Here is a 19,518-nt window from a genome sequence, read left to right as displayed (position 1 = left end):
AGGGGTGTGTGTGTGCAGGATGAAGGTAACTGTGTGTATGTGCAGGATGGAGATGACAGGATATAGGTAGGTGTGTGTGTGTGTGCAGGATGGAGATGACAGGATATAGGTAGGTGTGTGTGTGTGCAGGATGGAGGTAACTGTGTGTGTATGTGCAGGATGGAGATCACAGAATGGAAGTAACTGTGTATGTGCAGGATGGAGATAACAGGATAGAGGTAGGTGTGAGCGTGTGTAGAGGATGGAGATGACTTTGTGTTTGGAGGTGAAAGGATAGAAGTGTGTATGTAGGATGGTGATGACTGAGCCATCCCCATGAGATAGAGATCCCCTCCCCCCCCAAAAAAAAACAGACAGAGAGAGAGAGCCCAGCCGACATAATGTTCCCCCAGAGATGGTGCTGTAGAAAGAGCCCAACTTGCAGCATGGAACATATCTCTGGTCAAGTGCACTCCAGCCTCACACCTGTTGCAGTAGGTCTCAAGGTGGGTTAGCATATTCATCTTCACACCTCTGAGGCTGGCCACACCCCCTCTCTGAGTTCCACCCAATCACAAAGAGGCAAGCTCCACCTGACCTCCTCGCATTGGCGAGTGAGTGTCCTGTGTACTGGAACAGCTGGAGCCGTTCTGTTACTTCTGGGAGAGGAGGTAGGGCCGGGGAAGGGATCGGTTCTGTGTTCCCAGCAAGGTATGATGATGTTGTGCATCTAGCCCCACAGCTGTCCATGACAAAGGTGATTTTCAGGACAAGAAAATTGTGTTGCAGTTGCTTAGAATTTGTGAAAGTCCCGGGCAATTTGAGACTGTTGGCAACTATGATACAATGTATTGTGTAATAAAGGTTCGGTCACCCTAAATTTCCCATAGTAAAAGCTTCTACAGGTCATCAAATTAAAGCTACCTAGGAACTCTAATGATACAATTATTTCTCTCACTCCAGCATGTGTGGCAATATGTGCATCACATCAAACATTTTTGTGCGCAGGAACCCCCAACATGAATATTTACATTTGTATGTGGGAATAGTGGGGTCTCAAAAACTTTTGAGGGGGGGGGGGTTAAATGCTTGGGTGTAACTGTTGTATGCAGTTTTTAAACTTTTTTTTTTTTTTTTTTACTAAACTTTTTTATTTCATCACATAGGCAGTCAGGTTGTCAGATAATACACACATTCCTGATGACTGCCATTTTAAGCAGGAAGTGTGTGTTCCAAAACTGGATTCATCATGTATTTGTATGTCATTTCCTTCTATTTTGATTTACTGCCAACTCAAAAACTTGATTTTACTGCCAACTTAGTTTCATATCTACTTGCTTTGGTTTGGCATGATGTGCTCTTTTTCTAGTGGTGTTAGGCCTCGTACACACGACCGAGGAACTCGTTGGGCGAAACACATCATTTTCCTCGTCGAGTTCCTTGTTAGGCTTGTCGAGGAACACGACAAGCATGCTTTGTGTACACACTGTCAAGACAAAATCTCCTCGTTCTCAAACGCGGTGACATACAACACATACAACAGCAGGGGAAGTTCGATTCCACTGGCACAACTCTTGGGGCTGGTTTTGCTAATCTCATGTGTTTGCGTGTTAAGTAAAAGTTTGTTAAGCGACGATTTGCACTTTTCAGTCTGTTACAGTTTGAAAAATGTGTTATCTCCATTACAAATGCTATTTTTACTCCTGTCTCATACTTTATTCTGGCGCCGGTTTCTTAGCATACACCCGCTCGAGTTTCTCATCGAAAACCAGCCCGACGAGGAACACGACGAGCAAATTGAGACTCCCGTCAAGGAAAAAGAGAACTTGCTCTCTTTTTTGCTCGTCGAGTTCCTCGACAGTTTCCTCGATGAAAAATGTACACACGACCGGTTTCCTCGGGGAAAAAAGCTTTCCCACCAAGTTTCTTGATGGATTCTGCCGAGGAAACCGGTCGTGTGTACGAGGCCTAAGTCTCACCACAATTCCTCATCTGTAATTCCTCATGTGAATATTGATACTTGTTCTGAACCCAGAGCTACATAAGAAATTATGACTTGACCATAGAAGTCTTCATTTGCCATAGCTTGTCTATTCTTTATGTGACTGTTACCAAACATTCACTGGTGGTGAATCTATCACTCTAGTTTAAAACACATACACCTGGAAGATTCAACTGCTGTGAACATTTGGTGAATAGCATATTTTCTGTTTCCTATATGTGCCACAAAGTGTCCCGGACAGCCTATAATTTGGCTCTGTTGTAACCCTCAATTCATGTTCTGATGCTGCACATAAGAAATACAAAAAGCTAATGCATATCTCCCAACTTTCTGAGATGGGAAAGAGTAAAGTGGGGTACACACTATAAGAAAGTTGGGCGAATATTCGTCCGATCTTTCTCATTGTTTCACAGCAAGTCACAAGCGAGGAAGAAAATAATGTATGAAAATTCTCGTATAACAATATGTTGTTTATTGTTTCGAAACATGCGCAGTCTTTCTTTTCTGATTTTTCTTATACGAAAACCGTATGAAAAAGGTACACTTTAAATGAAAATCATTCATTCTGATCCCGTACGAGAAAATGTTTGGAGTTTGTGCCTTTGGAAGTTTTAATTTGCAAATTCGGAATCGGATGTCAAACGTTGTGTACACACTATATGAAAATTGAACAATTGTGTCTTGTATGGAATTTTTCTTCTGATTTTCTCATAGTGTATACGGGACTCAACACCTATTAGTAAAAATAAAATAAAAAATACACACCCCATTATGGATTTTATTTTTCCACTACTATTCTTTTATACTGGATTTTTAACAAAATGCGTCAATTTAAAATTAGATAAAAGGTGTAGGGTGGTAAAATGCTTTTTGATAGATAAATATTGCATTTTTTTTATACATGTACTGTATATACATCAGACCAAAATAAGAGACAGATGATGAGGAAAAGGGGATAGAGGGACTTTGTTCCAAAAGAGGGACAGTCCCTCCAAATCCAGACAGTTGGAAACTATTGCTAATGCATAGTCTAGTAAGGCTTCTTTAGGTTTTTTCATATTTTTGTTCTCGTTCTTCCTTACATAATTCATAGATAGTTGCTTCTCACAGCAGGGAGTCGCTTCTACAGTTAGCCTTTGTGTATTAGAACATCCCTAGCAATGACACAAATTGATACCTAAAAAATTAAATAAAAGTCACGCTTTAATGAAAGTTTACTTCATCCAATTTGTTATACATCAGCCTCAATGTGCCTAGTCCTAGGTCACAAGGAGATAGCACTGGGAGTGGAATCATTCTCCAGTTCAAGTCAGCACTGTTGTTATACACCGAATGACCTTGAGTCCAGAGTCAACATTTCTTCAGCTATATGCATGCTTCTGACACCGGAGAGCCAAACACACAGAATAGAAGCCGGCAATGTACTTAGAATTCACAACATCCACCAGTTGTTCCTACAGACAATAAGCCCTCGAAAACAAACGGACAAACTTGAATCATAATAGCAATGAATAATTCATCAACTATCTGCCGAGTGAATCAAGATTTAATGTGAACTTCACAATCCAAAATAATGGCATGAAAATGGTTAGCGATCCCTTTCATCCTCATGAAAAGGCAGCTGTGTGCCCAAAACAATAACAATTTATTCGCTTTGAACCGCTGGAACGGGAACAAGAAATCCATACAGTATGTCACATGTTTACACATAAACAAGGCAGCCTGACAGTTTGTGGACTTAATTATTGATGGATTCAATATACTACATTTGGCAGGTTAGTGGTTATTGAAGAAATAGATAGTTGGCTCTGACTTTTTATGGTTTCTATCATCTGTGGATAAATAGCACATTAAATAGCATGAAGAGGAATAATCTGTTTGATGGCTTGAATTTATTTGGAATAATAGTCCATTTCAGCAGTATGATTACATTTATCTGTAGACCCTACCACTAACACTGTTACATTTATGAGATCAGAGTAGCTCAGTCTGCTCAAGAACATGTTAAGAGTGATCTCTGTTCCCAGTGCAATTGAATTTAAAAACTTGATGATAAGGAAAGCTGCAAAAACATTTCAACAAATACGGCAAAGAAAATAAAGGCTATAACCTATGTTTTTCTTTTGAAGTCTATATTTATTGTTATAAATAATTTTACCTAAAACTTACTGGCTGTTTATTCCTTATTTTCAAGTTATCTTTTGTTGTCTATGGTCTTACATTTCTACAATTCTTTGCTTTGCTGGGTCTCTCTGGCCTCACCCACATTTAAGAAAACTGTTATTCCTATTGACAAATAGCTTTAAAACCAATATGTGTGCAGAACAAACTGGAGACTGAAATTGTGTTTAATTTCCATTTATATACTAGTTGATTCCATTAAAATTTTATACATATACCATTTAAAAGGATGAGTAAAAATGGTACACAACAATTGAAGGTTATGTCCAGCCAAAACTTTTTTGCTGGACAACGTGGGTAATAGAGTTAGAGTAATTTTCTCTCACTTAAAGTAGAACTATAGGCAAAAAAATGTTTTTTCATTTTGTATGGAGCAAGGGAGAGTTATAACCCCTGTCAGATTTTTTTCACCATCTGTGTCCCATTGCAAAAATTTCCCATCACTTCCTGTCCCATCGCCAAACAGAAAGTGAGAGGAAAATTAAGAGAATTCCTTGGGGACCCCCAGGTCACCAGAACTAGTGTCCCTATTGGAAGATTTCCCCTCTATTACTTTTTTAACCACTTAAGGTCCGCCTCCTGCACATATACATTGGCAGAATGGCATGGACAGGCATATCAATGTACTTGTACGTCCCTTTTAAATGCCTGTCCATGTGTCCATGCCATCACCATGAGTCGGACCATGGGTCCCGCGGAATCGATCGCTGGGGGGATGCCCGCGATCATCTCATGGAGGTGTAGAGCTTGACTAGTTACAATGACACTGATCTCGGCTCCTTGTACTCGGAGCGGAGATCAGTGTCATGTGACACAAAGCCCACCCCCCCACAGTAAGAAACACTATGCAGGGAACACTTAACCCCTACAGCACCGCCTAGTGGTTAACCCCTTCACTGCCAGTGTAATTTTCACAGTAAACAGTGCATTTTTATAGCACTGATCGCTGTGAAAATGACAATGGTTCCAAAAATGTGTCAAAAGTGTGCGATGTGTCCGCCATAATGTCGTAGTCATGAAAAAAATCACTGATCTCCACCATTACTAGTAAAAACATTTTTATAAAAATGCCATAAAACACTCCCCTATTTTGTAAACGCTATACATTTTGCGCAAACAAATCAATAAACCGCAGAGGTGATCAAATACCACAAAAAGAAATCTCTATTTGTGGGAAAAAAAGGACGTCAATCTTGTTTGGAAGCCACGTCACATGACAGCGCAATTTTAAGTTAAAGCAACACAGTGCCGAATCGCAAAAAGTGGTTTGGTACTTTAGCTGCAACATGGTCCGGGGGGACAACCCAAAATATGGGATTTTCTTTCACTTTCAAAGACAATTGTAAACTGGACAAATACAGAGGGTAAATCTCCCAAATGGGAGCACAGACAGCAATGCAAACTGACAAGCATTCTAATTCATCTGAACTCTATCCAAAATTAAAAAATAAAAAGTTTTGCCTTTAGTTATACTTTAATGTCACAATCACAATGATTTAACCAGACAGGAAGTCAGATTACCTCAAGCAGCAACTGAATTTACATTTCAAACATACATCAACATTAAATTAAATACTCTTCTAAGCTTGTAAAGTGAAGCTAATACACTGGAGGGATTCAAATCCACCCACGACAACCTTACTCTTTAAAATGCTTAATGGTGTTATACAAAAACTGAAATTGGTATATGTTGCGAAAGCAGCACCCCAAAAATACTGGAAAATATGACACCCATGTCTGGACTTTTTTTTTACACTTTTGGGATTTAATGGGAAAAAGTAGACACTACATATGTGTGCAGTATATTGTAATGTTCCTTGGAGGTGATTAACTAAAACGAAGAGTGCAAAATCTGGTGCAGCTCTGCATAGAAACCAATGAGCTTCCAGGTTTTTTGTTAAAGCTTAATTAAACAAGCTGAAGTTAGAAGCCAATTGGCTACCATATCCAGCTGTACCAGATTTTGCACTCTCCAGTTTTAGTAAATGAACCCCTTTTTGTTATAGAAGTTACCAGGAATTGTCTAGTCTGTTATTGTGCTATGTATGTCTTATGCCGCGTACACACGATCATTTTTCAGCATGAAAAAAAAAGTTGTTTTAAAAAAACATCATTTAACAGACAGAAAAGCGCAAATCGTCTTTTACTAACACAGAATCAGCTAAAGGAGCCCAAAGGCGAATGGAACTTCCCCTTTATAGTGCCGTTGTACTTCACTGCGCTTTTCTAGATCATTTTTTAAAAACGATGGTGTGTAGGCAACGTCGTTTTAATGATGAAGTTGGGAAAACTTTGTTTTTTCTACATGCTGAAAAATTTTGTTTTTGTTCATGCTGAAAAATGGTCGTGTGTACGCAGCATTACACTTTATAGTTAGAAAGCAAAAATATGTATCTTTGAAAAAAAAATTAACTTATCAGCATACCATTCATTTTTTTTTTTTAATTACGTGAGACATGAAGGTTAATTTACTTCTTAACAGGGAATGTCACCAACCAACTTTTATTGGCAAGAGATCTCTGTCCACTTGTCCATCATACACCATTTTCTAAAGTATAGTGAGCTGTCTGTTTTAAGGCTAGATTTAAATCTATAGAAAGCCTCAGGTACCCAGACAGAGAGAGCTGAATTAAAAACACATCCTAAGGGCAGTAAAACGTTGACTGTATATCATTTCAGCTCTCCTATTGATTGCTATATAACCTGTAAAAAAATTGTCTTACCATGTTTTATCTGAGTTGAAGCACACTTTGGATGCATAAAAACAGAAGAATTAAGGGTACAGATATGATAAATACAAGGATAAACTTTAAATCATATTATATAAGACATGATAACAAGCTTCCCACTGGTCCATAGCCGATGGCCTATTACTAGATTAGGACCAGAATGATGCTGCACTAAATGCAGCTACCACTGGACTTTCCACCTTAACATAGTATATGTCCGCTGACACCTCTCAGCAGCCCCATACCACTCCTCTTTTGTTCTGTCCCTGTAGGAAAAAGGTAAACTCAATATACTGTGTATATAGGCTGACAGACTATACTGAGATACACTTTTATAACACCCAGAAATTATATTTTGTCTTTGGCTGCTGCACACCATATTCACATATATAGCTGTTTGGTAATTAGAATGGCTGTTTTTTCGCTTACCTGATTAAAAATCCAAATCAGTGTAACCTTCCCTCTTCCGAATCCAGTTTTTTTCAGCTATCTCTTTATTGTCCTTTAAAAGTTACCTGTAAAAAAATAAAATCCTGTATCACAATATTGCAATGTATTTATAAAACAAGGCAGATGTGATACAAATCATAACAGAACTTTTGTGGCAGTAAATTTATTTTTTATATCACCTGTAAAACATTGAAGCTAAAGTCATTCTACAATTTACATTACATTTAATTTTATAGGTATAGGGCATACATTAGTATATTTTAGTATATGGCTATTTCCTAAAATGTTAGAAATCTAAAAAAAGAAAATCAATTTTGTGTTATCCGCCAACTTTTTCATAAGGCAGCAGCATGCATTCTGACAGGTAACCTATATCAACCAATTCCAAATATGCTTTCACAGATTTTAAAGCACACTCCGCTATTCAGAAGTTGGTCAACCCTCCTCAATGACTAGAGTCCTTGGTATTAATAATGCCAATGAACTTGACATAACACCCCGCCTTGTGGACTACTACAGACATGCCAAAAATGTATTTATCAACATCATGCCATAATGAAAACAAGTTATTTTCTTGATTTAACATTTTTTTTTTTAAACAGTATGAAGTTGACACGTTACATTGGATATATTCTGTAGTAGTCCATAAGACAGGTTCTTTAGTTACTTTTTCACAAATTTTACCAAAGGAAAATAAAATGTAATTGGCTGGGTTACCCACTATGCACATCACCAATTTTTTTCCCATTTCCATATTTCCTAAATTTGAAAGCCTTGTACCACACCCATTAAGTTACACTGGAGCTCATTGGCAAAGCATCAGTCTACAACTCTTGTTTGGAGGGCTAAGCTTCTGTTCAGCCATCCCTAACCACTTTCCACAGTTATTTGTCTCCTGCTGTTTTATTTCAGTGCTGACCCTTTCTCCAAGTATACCAAAATATTGCTATGACTCTTTCTCTTTCTTGAAGCTGTTCAAATTCTCTATGATTGGAGAAGGATGGATGAACAGAACACGATGAGTTGTAACTCAAGGTTGATAAGTTTAAATGTGAAGGACTGTAGCATAGCTGGAGTCAGAAGGAGTCGTAGCAACGGCTCTTTAAATCTGTTTATAGTGCACCTAATGCAAACTCTATTTATATCTCATGATTCCCATTAACCAAATGCAAGTGAAATAAAGTGAACATATAGCAGCTCCCTTTCGAAGGTCCGGTTGACTTGACTACAAGCCTTCTGAAAACCCTCACTTTAAAATGCCATATAAAATTGCTATTCTAAATCAAAATTTTCTGTTTTGCTAATTCAAATCTATCTTTAGTTGTCTGCAGAGTTACTCCTAAAATTACAAACATTGCCCGTAAGAATTAATTACAACTTGAATACCGAGGTTGGAAGACTTTTGCTGCAAGTACATTTTTGAAGACTTTGGCTCCAAGTACCAGTATTCAGAAAGGTCCTGTGAAGGGGACATGTTTGCTGAGCTTATCCTGTCCCTATTGGTGAAATGAGTAACAAGTCTGGACATACATGGAGGAAACATGTTCTGTGCTTCTACCTTCTGACAATTTGGACGAAATTTAGGCAGTCTGATATGACCTTTTTAAAAACAATCTGTCATAAATAAAAAAAATACTACTGCATATATAAAATGCAGGCACCTTCTATGGCAGCCTCTAATACTTTGCTTTTATGACAAAATCCCCAGATGTTCTGGCAAAGCTTTAGCATTGTCTGATAGTGCTAAAGCTTGCCTATCCTTTACTGACCATTATTATGATGGTTCAGTGGAAGTGTCAAATCTTTGGATCATTGCCGAAGCCAGTAAATCCAAGATAAGCCATTGGTAAAAGTGTGTGCAGTGTCTGTACATGCCTCTCTACAACCCCTCTTTAAAGGAATGAACGTGACTGCCTGACCAGGACTTGTGGTTGTGTATTGGAACATACCGTAATTCCCAAATAGTTTTCTTCTATTTCTGTGGGTGATTTACAAACAAATTTGTTAGTAAATTTCCTTTCCATGTGAACTTGGTATGTATGCAGCGAATATGTATTGTACAGCAACCTGTTGGAGTGTACGTGCCTACGCATCAATTTGCTCTGCTTCTGAGTAAATAATGAAGACCTTAACCTTATTGAAAATCACACCACAATAATACGTTACGTTCAACTTGTTAAAATACACAGCAAGCATTGTTTTTTCCCACCATATAGAATTAGCATGGGATGCATCGTGCATGATCCTTCGATCTTAAATTCTCTCAAAGTAGGTAATTAATATGAAGAAAAAAATATTGTAGGTCAGATGCAGAAATTATCAGACTTGTGTAAAATGCAGAGGGCAATGTTTAATAATTCAAGCTATACACAGATGGCATTACTATTACATTTGTATTCAGTTAAGACATAGACTTCTCTGTGTTAATTGTTAAGAAAAATATGAAGAGATTCAGACATTAAGGCTTCCCCGCATCCAATTTGCATAGCAGTAGCCTATTCACATATGTCCAGGTCAGCTGTGGAGATCACTTCACAGAAATGCTGTGCGTTTTTGGCTCAGTTTCAGGGCCAAATTCAGGCAAAGATTCACCCCTGATTCATCCCTGAAACAGAGAACAGGGATGCACAGCGTTGCTGTGTGATCCGCGGGTGGTTTAGGTGTGAACCGAGCCTAAAGGTACCTATCAAACACTAATATTAACCACTTCCCGCCTGGTCAATAGCATATTGACGTCCGGGAAGTGGTTGTGTTATCCTGACTGGACGTCTACTGACGTCCTGCAGAATAACAGCCGCCGTGCGCCCGCGCATCTCGGCGATCGGTGGTGTGGCGTGTCAGTCTGACACACCACAACACCGATCTCAGTAAAGAGCCTGCGACAGAGGCTCTTTACCACGTGATCAGCCTTGTCCAATCATGGCTGATCACAATGTAAACAGGAAGAGCCGTTGATCGGCTCTTCCTCACTCGCGTTTGACAGACGCGAGTAGAGGAGAGCCGATCGGCGGCTCTCATGACAGGGGGGGTTTGCGCTGATTGTTTATCAGAGCAGCCCCCCCCCTCGGATGCCCACACTGGACCACCAGAATGCTGCCCAGGACCACCAGGGAAGCACCCAACATGTGGACGGCCAGGTAAGTCCCCATGGCCATCCGCATGTACAAATGTATGCATAACATATGCCAATCAGTGCCCACAAATGGGCACTGACTGACACCAGCATGGCACAAACAAATTTGTGATGCCCAGCAATGCCACCCACCACTGTCATCAGTGCCAGCCAGCAGTGTCCATCAGTGTTACCTATCAGTGCTCATCCGTGCCCATCTGTGCCCATCAGTGCCCACCTATCAGTGCCCACCCATGCCACCTATCAGTGACACCCATAAGTACCCATCAGTGCCAGCTATGAGTGCCCATCAGTGCTGCCTTTGAATGCCCATCAGTGCCATCTATAAATGCCCATCAGTGCCGTCTATGAGTGCCCATCAGTGCCACATACCAGTGCCACCTATCAGTGCCCATCATCAGTGCCCATCAGTGCCGCCGTATCAGTGTCCATCAGTGCCGCCTTATCAGTGCCCGTCAGTTCAGCCATATCAGTGCCCGTCAGTTCAGCCATATCAGTGCCCGTCATTGAAGAAGAAAGGGTACTTATTTATAAAATAAATTAACAGAAACAAAGAAAAACTTATTTTTTTTTTCAAAATTTTCGTTCTTTTTTTATTTGTTGCGCAAAAAATAAAAATCACAGAGATGATCAAATACCACCAAAAGAAAGCTATATTTGTGGGAACAAAATGATAAAAATTGTGTCTGGATACCGTGTAGCATGACCGCGCAATTGTCATTAAAATTGCGACAGTGCTGAAAGCTGAAAATTGGCTTGGGCAATAAGGTGTATAAGTGCCTGGTATGGAAGTGGTTAAACAGGGTAATATATAGTAAATACAGGAAATGCATATTGCTTTTTGGGGCAGAACTAAAAGTTTAATGTAAAATATTAGATATATTCTCTTAGGTTACAAGTGTTAATGATTTCCACTGTATTAAATTATATTGTAATTGTACTGTCTGTCCTTATGTTGTAAACTGTTGGAGCTATCTATATCCTGTATAATAATCATCATAATAATAAATATTTCATATGCAGCTTTAGTCTCCTTTTCAAATTGACCTATTTATTCTTAGCTGCAGTGTTGAAGAAGAGCATGTTGTTTACAGGGCTTGATACCTTAGACTCCAATTTACTATACAGTAAAACCTTGGATTACGAGCATAATTCGTTCCAGAAGCATGCTTGTAATCCAAAGCACTTGTATATCAAAGCAAATTTCCCCATTAAAAATAATGGAAACTCAGATGATTCATTCCACAACCATTTATTCATAGGTCTTTCAGTTTATAGTCCACATAAAAAAATTATAGCAATGTGACCAGGTTGTGTATGTGTAACCATTAAAAATGTCCATCCACTAATGGCCGGCTCCACAAGGGGATTATAATCAAAATCCAGCAGGAGCTACAGAGTAGTAAAGAGAGGAGAGGAGCCTCTAAGTGTAGAAATATGTTGCTAAATGTTGTACCTTCATTAAATGTAATCATATTGCTACATTTAGGGGTGCCATTCTTCTCTCGTGCTTGTCTTGCAAAACGCTCTCAAACCAAGTTACTTTCAACCCAAGGTTTTATTATATATACACACAACTGAACACATCAGAGCAGCAGCTCATTCCCCTTCTCTTTCCTTTGCTGCTATGTTCATGCATTCATAGTGCTGTTCTCATTGTAAAAGTTGGATATTTTTATAATTTATATTCCAATATTCATAAGGAATGTAAACTTGGTAACTTACTTTATAATAAAATAGGGAAGCAATATAGGCAAAGCTCTATACATTTATTTTGATGGAATTTACGTGTGTGACCTTATGCAGCATGTAACTGAATATATCTTAAATTTCACACACAATGAAATTGTATTGCAGTTTGGAATACATACTGCTATCATTTTAACGTTATCCATGGTTTACACTGGATGTCCTGTTGTACAGTTAAGCATAGGGCATAAAGGAATGATTTTTCATGGCCCCATTCACTATCCAAAAATGGGGGAAATGTCCTTATTTTTGGGATATGTGATGGAATAAGACATTTGAATAACTTCTGAAGGCTTAGCTGCACTTCAAATTGGTTCATCGTAGGACTTTATTGTTCCTTTTGTCCCTTCTGCCAAAACCCCCTGTGTTAAGCCTCGTACACATGACCGAGTAACTCGTCGGGCGAGACACATCGTTTTCCTCACTGAGTTCCTTGTTAGGCTTGTCAAGGAACTCGACAAGCTTGCTTTACGTACACACTGTCAAGACAAAATCTCCTCGTACTCAAACGCGGTGACGTACAACACATACAATGGCAGGGGAAGTTCAATTCCACTGGCACAATCCTTGGGGCTGCTTTTGCTAATCTCATGTTACTGCGTGTTAAGTAAAAGTTTGGTCGGAGACGATTTGCACTTTTCAGTCTGTTACAGCGTGAAAAATGTGTTAACTCCATTACAAATGCTACTTTTACTCCCGTCTCATACTTTATTCTGAGCATGCGAGGGTTTCTTAGCATACACATGCCGAGTTTCTCGTCAAAAAACAGCCAGACGAGGAACACGACGAGGAAATTGAGACTCCCGTCGAGGAAAAAGAGAACTTGTTCTCTTTTTTCCTCGTCGAGTTCCTCTACAGTTTCCTCGATAAAAAACGTACACACGACTGTTTTCCTCGCCAAAAAAGCTCTCCCACCAAGTTTCTTCATGGATTCTGTCGAGTTTCTCTGTCGTGTGTACGAGGCTTCATACTTTTTCCTAGTCTTCAAAACGTACTCCATATAAACCAATTGAGATTATTTACTAAAGGAAAATAGGCTGTTCACTTTGCAAGGGAAATTTTCCTTAGCTTCATAAATGAGGTGAAGCTCTGCTAAATTCCATTACAAAAATACTGCTTTTCCTTGCATGTGATTGCTAAGGAAGCTAAGCGAAACATTTCTTGCAAAGTAAACAGCCACTTTGTCTTTTAACTCTTGTAAATCAACCCCATTGCTTTTTAAATACTTCACAGATGATGCCCAACAAGCCTGAATATATATGCAGTTTAAAATAAATTGCCATATACTATTAGGCTGTATCTATAATTCTGGATGTACAGTTTTCCATGGCCGATAATGGTGTAATTTGCATGGCCCAACCAATATTCTATCATCCACTATTTAAATAGCTTTTATTCTAAAACACCTCTAGTTTGCCAGTCACTGGTTCAGTGAAAGACTTGTTGATCCTTTTTTGTCTCTCCTTACTATAACTTTTTGGATTATACTTCTGAGAATGGTTTATTATACCTTACATTTTCCCTTTCCCAATACACTGAATTGGAGTTCTGTATGAACAGAAAAGTAGTTAATGTTGAGCGAATTGAAATGTGACTAATAGAATTAGTGACATTTACACATTATGTTTGAATCACCTCCCATCAATGGAAGTTATATCTTTTTTCATGGCCTTACAGGAACTAGAGAACAGCAACTAAAAGACAGGCAACCTCAAAATAGTAGCAGTATAACTCCACTTTTGACAAATAATTGCTTCTACATAATGTATATAAATAACCATCGATTAAATATTCCCTTTTCGGCAATGAGAACACATTTTCTGCATTTTCCGACATAAGTAAGAATGTGAGCAATTGGCATTCTCTGCTGGAACCCACCTCTGATGAATGCTTCGGAATGGAATGAATTTCTGTAATCCTTCCATTTGAAACCTTGCCATAAGAAGGCATATTCTAATTGGTGTGCATTATTTTAATTTATTGAATAGTGAAATTGTTTTCCTGTGGTGGGTAGGGATTCCATGCAGTTTTACACTTGGCTAATTCCTACCAGCTAAGTTCCTACAAGAGCTGTTTCTAAGATACTTATGGCAGGTCATATTTAGAAAAGATTAATATTGTGTGCCTATTGTTGAGGTCATAATACATCTAAGTGACTTGGTGAATAGCATAAAGCTTTTCCTGGGTGATATGGACCTCTAAGCTGGATAGTATGCGGCTAACATTTCATTTGTTAAAATGTATTTGCACAGCTTAAAACTAAGCTAAACTTTTATATATTGCACAAAGCTTCGGTCTGCTAGCAGTTTATCTCAAATGCGTGGTAATAAAGAGATTAACAGGTTACTGGGTATCCTCTTATATTCACAGTCTTTTATGAAACTTTTCTCTGGTTTGAATTTAGAGGGAACAAAATAGCAGATGTCTTCTAAAGACTCCATTGAATTTATTTTATTAATCTGTTTAATTATTTTTTGTCATTGTTTTGGTAGTTTTTTACAAGTTATATAGATTTTTACTATACTGTATATTAGGGTTGTCCCAATACCACTTTTTTAAGACAAGTACCAATACTTTTTTTCATGTACTCGTCGATACCGATTGCCGATACTTTTTTTAATGTCATGTGACAGTTTGACTGATGGGCACTGAAAGATGGCATTGACTGATGGCCACTGATAGGCGGCACTTGTGGGCACTGACAGGTGGCTGGCACTGATGAGCGACACTGACTGGTGGCACTGATGGCACTTATGGGCAATCATAGGTGGCAATGATGGATGGTACTGATAGTTGGCACTTATGGCTGGCACTGACAGGTGGCTAGCACTGATGGGCGGCACTAACATGTGGCAATGATGGCTGGCACTGATAGTTGTCACTTATGGACACTGATGGCTGGCACTGATGGGCAGCACTTATGGGCACTGACAGTTGGCTGGCACTGATAGTCGGCACTTATGGGCACTGACATGTGACTGACACTGATAGTCGGCACTGTGTAAGGGGTTATTTCCTGTTAGAGTGGTAAGGATGTGGAACTCCTGTCCAAAGTTGGTGGTGTCAGCAGGAAGTGTAGATAAATTGAAAAAAAATTTGTTTCTTAGTGGACATAATGAATGAATGAATGAATGAAAAACTTATAAAGCGCGGCGCATGCGAACCGAATCGCTTCTGGGCGCTAGTTGTTCGTGTCTCATGACATCAAAAGAGCAGAGTTTTGATTCGTCTTCTGAAAGTCAGGTGGTTTTCCTCCAACCGAATGCTGGTTGGTAAAGCGTTCCATAGTCTAGGACCCTGAAAAGCAAACCTTCTTTCTCCTTTGGACTTGTATTTGGTTTTTGGTACCCTGACCAGATTTTGGTCGGTGGATCGCAGAACGCGATTCGAATTGTGAGGTTCTATCTTGTCGCAAAGATATTGCGGAGCCTTCCCATGGATGCACTTATGTGTCAGGCAGAGTGCTTTAAATGCAATTCTGTCTTTTACTGGCAGCCAGTGAAGGGTTCTCAACGAAGGTGAGATTGATTCCCATTTTTTTTTCCCAGTCACAAGTCTGGCGGCCGTATTTTGTACGACTTGCAGACGAGAGATTTGGTACTTTGGGAGTCCGAGGTAAAGGGCATTTGCATAGTCCAGTCTGGAATTCACGATTGTTCCCACCACGACTGCTACGTCTTCTTTGGGGATAAATGGAATAAGTCTGCGTAGTAGGCGCAACAGATGGTGCGCTCCGCTGACTACTGACCCTATTTGTGCGTCCATTGTCATGAAGGTGTCGAAGATGACCCCGAGACCTTTGACTTTGGAGCTAGGGGTGATGATTTGGCCCAGAATGGGCGGGGGTGTCCAGGTTGTTGCCAGTTGACTCTTTCGGCTGGCGTGAAACATAAGGAGTTCTGTTTTTGAACTGTTGAGTTTAAGATAACTCTTAGTCATCCAGTTTTCTATCAAAGAGAGACATTTCTCTAAACTGAGATGATGATCCTTTTTGTTGCAGATGCGAAAATACAGTTGCGTATCGTCTGCATAAGAGTGATAGAGTAGTTCTTGGCTACTAATATAGCCAGAGATATGGGTAGTGCCAAAAAAAAACACCCTTTTGTTGGTTTGTGCCAGGTTTACTTTAATTGTCTGCTATATAGGGATGAGCTGAACACCACCCCAGTCGGTTCGCACCAGAACCTTCGAACGGACCGAACGTTCAAATTCAAAAGTGCTCATTTTAAAGCCTAATATGCTTTAAAATATTGTCATAAAACATCTTTGAGAACCCGGGTCTTGCCCCAGGGAACATGTATCAATGGAAAAAAAGTTTTAAAAACGGTCGTTTTTTTCAGGACTCCTGAAAAAACTACAGTTTTTAAAACTTTTTTTCCATTGATACATGTTCCCTCGGGCAAGACCCGGGTTCTCAAAGACGTTTTCACAGGCATACTATAGACACCCAGCAGGTACAATATTTAAAGGAATTTTTCATTTATTTTTATTTTTTATTTAAGCATCATTAAAATCACTGCTCCTGCATCAGGAGCAGTGATTTTAATGATGCTTAAATTAAAAAAAATATAGCTGTGTGTCTATAGTATGCCTGTGATAACGTCTTTAAATAGCACAATCACCTGCCTGCCAGTAAATTAGGAAGAACTGATATAGCTAAACTATACAGTGCATAAATATATGTACAACACCTGGGATGTATATATATCCTCTACACACTGTAACATTAACTGACTAGCCTGCCTGCCTGCTCTATCTACCTGCAAAAAATTACACTCTCTCTGTTCTCTGTTAACTGCCGCAACACACTACACAAGGCCGCCCTGCAGGCAGCCTTTTATAGTGTGGGGCGTGTACTAAACCCCCTGAGCCATAATTGGTCAAAGCCACCCTGGCTTTGGCCAATTATGGCTCTCCGTTTTTTGCACGCTGTGATTGGCCAAGCATGCGGGTCATAGTGCATGCTTGGCCAATCATCAGCCAGTGATGCCGCAGTGAATTATGGTCTGTGAAACGTAACTTGATTTTGGCGCGAACGACCCGTTTTGTTCATATTTCGGCGAGCGATCGAACATACGATGTTTAAGTCGAACATGAGTTTGACTCGAATTTGAAGCTCATCCTTACTGCTATATGACATTTCATCCACCCAACACGACCACACAGCTAATTATGTGTCAAGTTTCTAGGTTTTATCTAACATGAGACAATGCAGTTTCCAGTTTTTGCTACAAAAGGAACAGAGTACACAAGAGCAAGCATGTTTTCGTGAAATACTAGGCCTAAGCTAACACACCTTATACCACATGCAGAGTTCTGCACAAGCATTCTCAATTCATATTTGAAAGCAGAAAAACCTGACAACGAGTGTCAAGGTTACCAAGCAACTGAATGCCAGCCAGGCAATAAAACCAAAGGACATCACTTGTACTTAGATTTTAAGGGACAGGAGAAGTCAACAGAAACTTTTATAACCTTGCTTAAAGTGCATCAAACACTTAATATAAAACCAGTGCAATGCCAGTGATGTTTGTAGTATACTGCTATGCTGAATAAACTGTTATATATGAAATGTGTGTTCAGGCTAGCATGCTAATATAGCTTTATTATGACCAATTCATTATTAAGATGTCAACATCAAATAAGTTAACAAGTACTAAAATTGCAACCACACAAATAATTATTATTTTCTTAATCAGTTCCAGTTTGGGCCATTTCTGACATTCCTATCCTACATGTAAAAATATATATTTTTTTGCTTAAACAAACTACTTAAAACCCCCAAACATTATATCTATTGTTTAAGCACATGCACTGGGGAATAAAATGGTGGGTGTAGCATATTTTTGTCTCCTTTATTGCTATCGTAAGGAATGAACAACATTGCTTGTGATAGCATGGGCTATTACAGGTATTCTTTATGGAGACATTGGGGGATTATTATCCCCCTGGATCTATCCTCTGGCCTCCAAAGCATCTGATTCAACCAAGATCAGTTTGAACAGATGCTTGTTCAAGCTAGTAACAGCATGTTTACACAGAAAACAGAAGTGGCAAAATCCTTATTGCTTCCAGCTTCTGACGTTACACAGTGGGAGGAACATCCGGTCTTATCACTGTGTTCTAGGAACAGGATGCCACCGGTTGCATCCCTATCCGGATCCCTGATCACACAGGAGAGCCCAGTAAAGGTAGCAGTGGTGGCAGGAGGGGGGTGGGACCCACTTCCACTTCCTGTAAAATAAATCCAGCGGCTTCTTAGCTGCTAGGATTACTTTTACTGTGAAGAGAATTGCCGACCATAAAAAATATTTTGGTCATTGCTGCAGGAAGATATCACCCTTCCAATCTAGTGACGTACCAGTAGGACACTGGACGGGAAGCCATTAACCCTCCTGGCGGTATCCCCGAGCGTGACTCGGGGTTGATTTTTTCTACCAAAATCGGTAACCCCGAGTCACGCTCGGGGTAGATATGCAGAGCCTGCAGCGCGCGCTGGCTTACCTTCTCCTGGATCCTGCGATGCATCCACGCTGTGTGAGTGAGCGGGTCCTCGCTCGATTCACACAGTGTCCTCCTGTGCCGCCGTTCTCCGTTCCCTGCGACGTTACGACGCACGGGAGCGGAGATCGGCGCCAAATTCAAAAAAGTAAACAAACACTATACATACAGTATACTGTAATCTTATAGATTACAGTACTGTATGTAAAAAAAAAACACACCCCCCTTGTCCCTAGTGGTCTGCCCAGTGTCCTGCATGTACTTTTATATAATAAAAACCTTTCTTTCTGCCTGAAAACTGTAGATTGTCCATAGCAACCAAAAGTGTCTTTTTATGTCAAAAATGGTTTTAGATCAGCTAGAAAACAGCGATAATAAATTATAATCACTTGCAGAATTGTGCGATAGCGATTTGCGGGGAAATTCGTCATAAAAAAATAAAAATAATGACAGCAACAATTCTGCAACTGAGCAAATTTCAGTGATTTTGAGTTGATTACATTATTGAATAATTTTTATTTTAATTATATTATTACTTGCTATAATTATTTATAATTATTTATTATATTATCATTTAAAATTTTGTTTTTAAAAAAAATGTCATACCCGGGATGCCTATTAGATTCTTGTTTGGTCAGATTTAAGTGAGTTATTCCTAAAAATCACAGGCCTACAGTATAAAACACCTATTTTCCTTGCAAATAATTGTACCGCTTTCAGCATGTTTTTTCAGAAAGAATCATACCGCCAGGGAGGTTAAAGTGGCTCTAAAGCAGCCCACAAATAAGTAATTG

At 39.4% G+C, this 19,518-nt stretch overlaps 1 protein-coding gene across 4 annotated transcripts in view; it reads right to left on the bottom strand.

Moving 5' to 3' along the window:
- The window catches only part of RALYL (RALY RNA binding protein like), a 1,196,807-nt gene that overhangs the window by 897,552 nt on the left and 279,737 nt on the right, over window positions 1–19,518 (bottom strand). For all 4 annotated transcript variants that reach the window (XM_040354532.1, XM_040354535.1, XM_040354531.1 and 1 more), the window contains one exon: window positions 7,321–7,406. The gene's annotated coding sequence lies outside the window, so the exon portion shown is untranslated. The remainder of the gene's footprint in view (window positions 1–7,320; window positions 7,407–19,518) is intronic.

This window comes from Rana temporaria, chromosome 5, assembly GCF_905171775.1.
Source record: "Rana temporaria chromosome 5, aRanTem1.1, whole genome shotgun sequence".
Taxonomy (NCBI): Eukaryota; Metazoa; Chordata; class Amphibia; order Anura; family Ranidae; genus Rana; species Rana temporaria.
Note: the sequence above shows the minus strand (reverse complement) of the source record. Positions and strands in the feature narration are given on the sequence as shown.